The sequence below is a fragment of the Octopus bimaculoides genome, chromosome 14 (assembly GCF_001194135.2).
Source record: "Octopus bimaculoides isolate UCB-OBI-ISO-001 chromosome 14, ASM119413v2, whole genome shotgun sequence".
NCBI lineage: Eukaryota > Metazoa > Mollusca > Cephalopoda > Octopoda > Octopodidae > Octopus > Octopus bimaculoides.
The window spans coordinates 30,487,092-30,489,694 of record NC_068994.1 but is presented as its reverse complement, the minus strand read 5'-3'; positions in this window follow the sequence as shown (position 1 = coordinate 30,489,694).

Below are 2,603 nucleotides of genomic sequence, written 5' to 3'. Positions count from 1 at the left end.
AATACCACGGATATGCTTGTCAGTTGTTTGACCTTAACCAGTTGAGCATGTCCCTTAGTGGCTGATGATATGTGCATCTCTGATCATGAGCAGAAGTAGTAGGAGAGCATCATAGCCATGTGTTGAGAGGAATTCTTTGGGGTTTGAATAATTCACCTTTGGAAACATGGGTGTTTTGTTCAACATCCTTAAACAAACCTTATTCAGGGACCTTTTGAGCGGGATGGGCTATTCGACTTGAAGAAAATTCTAACTGGGCCCCACCTGCGAGGTCATGCACTGTTTATCTTGATATAAGATCACTATTTTGCTCAGATATGGTTATGATGTACATAACTGGTGTACCTTTATCAGACGGGTAGTCATGGTGGGTATACAGGGCTTCGTATACTTTAACCCCAGTGTCATTTTGATGGCATGCATTACTCTCTCAGTCAATAATGATAATAATAATAATAATAATAATAATAATAATAATAATAATGATGATGATGATGATGATGATGATGATGCTGCTGCTGATGATGATGATGATGATGATAACATCGAAAAATACCTTAGGAATGAGTACCCAGTTTCGAAATTTCCCCAAGACACCTAATGAAGGCTGGAGGGTATATCAGCCGAAACGTTGTGTTAACAACAAACAAGATGAGGACAAATATCCGTCAAATGTAGACAATGTAAATAATGTAAAGAATGTACATAATTCCTCATCTCTTAAATATAGAACTGTATTATACTAACTCTGTCTAGAAACGAACTAGTTGATCCGATGAGATTCGTCCACGTCCACACTGGTACATTCAGAAAATCTATTCGGTACCAGTCAGACAGTTGGAAATGTCTGAGCAGGTTTTCAGGACATTTACCATCTTCTACAGGGTAGGGAAGCAAACTTGGAATATTTTGGAAGTTCTATTTTTCATATATTCTTGAGTGTAAATACTAAAATATTGTTTTCTATTTCAGGGTGGGGGTATTTATATAGTTTAAACAGAAGTACCAGTCATACGATTGTCCACTCAAGAAGCCAAGAGAAAACGCATTGCCGATTTACTTCATTCCAGGGTTGGAATTAGACGAATTGTTGAAACTGCCGTGGCTTCTGTGAGCACTGTCTACATCGTTAAGAACCGAATGCTGGATATAAGAGGCATCAAGAGAAAGCAAGGATGTGGAGGCATAAATAAAAAAAACTGTCCAACTCCAGACCTTTCAGTCTGTTTCACCACAGACTTCTTTCGCTAAGGCCTCCAGGGGTGATACAGACTACCTATACTACTCGGCGAAAGGAAAGTGATGGGGTGGTGGGACGATCTTCGCAATGTCGCAGGTGTGCGACGTACTTTCACAAGTCGACAATGTTCGGGCACTGGAGAAGCGTGTGCAGGTCAGTTTCGTTACTCTGCATGCATCTCGAGCAGGTCCGACCAACGGCACTTCCATGCCTGCAGAGTTTATCCTGAACTGGCAATATCCCGGTAGCACTGCCAGGCGAGAGATTTCTAAAAATTGTCCAATTGCTTAGGCCCTAAATTCTTGTTAGTTGATTCTCGTCGGCGCTCAGAACCCTCTCGAGGACCTTACATGACATATGCCACAAAGTCAATGCTATCTCAGATGCTTTTCAGAGTTCAGCTTACTCTGGGAATATTCACTTCAGCTTATGCCTCTTCAATGATATGCATTTGTATTGCACTGTTTATCTCTATGTTTAGTCGAAAAGCCGTTGGGGTATCACTAGTGTAACGTTACTTACTCTTCCTTATTCTCTTAAGGTGTCGTTCTGCTTGTTTTTTTCTTTCTTTTTTTTTAATATTATTTGTTAGGTATTGCTGTATCTGTTCCGACACTTTGCAACTCTTGCAACGACACAGGATGTAGAACATTAAAACAAGTGCGTGTGCGTGTGTGTGAGGTAGCATAAAAGATTAAAACAATAAGGTTAGTGTTAAGAGATATTTTTCTCGAGCCCAAGGATTCATAAGTCCAGTTAATCGGTTTCCATAGCGTGTAAATGACGAAGATCACATTTCCCTGGAACTGAACGCCGATTCTTTGAAAGCGTCACGACCAGCAATTTTGAAATGAGGGTACAATTCAATAACATTGATCCCAGTACTTGACTGGTACTATGTTTTACCAACCCCGAAGATATGAAAGGCAAATTTGCCACAGTGGGATTTGAACTCAGACTGTAAAGAGCCGTAAGAAATGCTATTAAGCATTTGGTGCAACGTACTCACGAGTCTGCTAGCTTGCCACTTTCTAAAATATACAGGGTGGCCATAAAGTCACGCACCATAATGCAATACTTTACTTTCTTTCTTTTACTTGTTTCAGTCATTTGACTGCGGCCATGCTGGAGCACCACCTTTAGTCGAGCAAATCGACTCCAGAGCTTATTCTTTGTAAGCCTAGTACTTATTCTATCGGTCTCTATTGCTGAACCGCTAAGTTACGGGTACTTAAACACACCAGCATCGGTTGTCAAGCGATGGTGGGGGGGGACAAACACTGACACACACACATATACACAGACACACAGACACACACACACACACACACACACACACACACACATACATACACACATATAT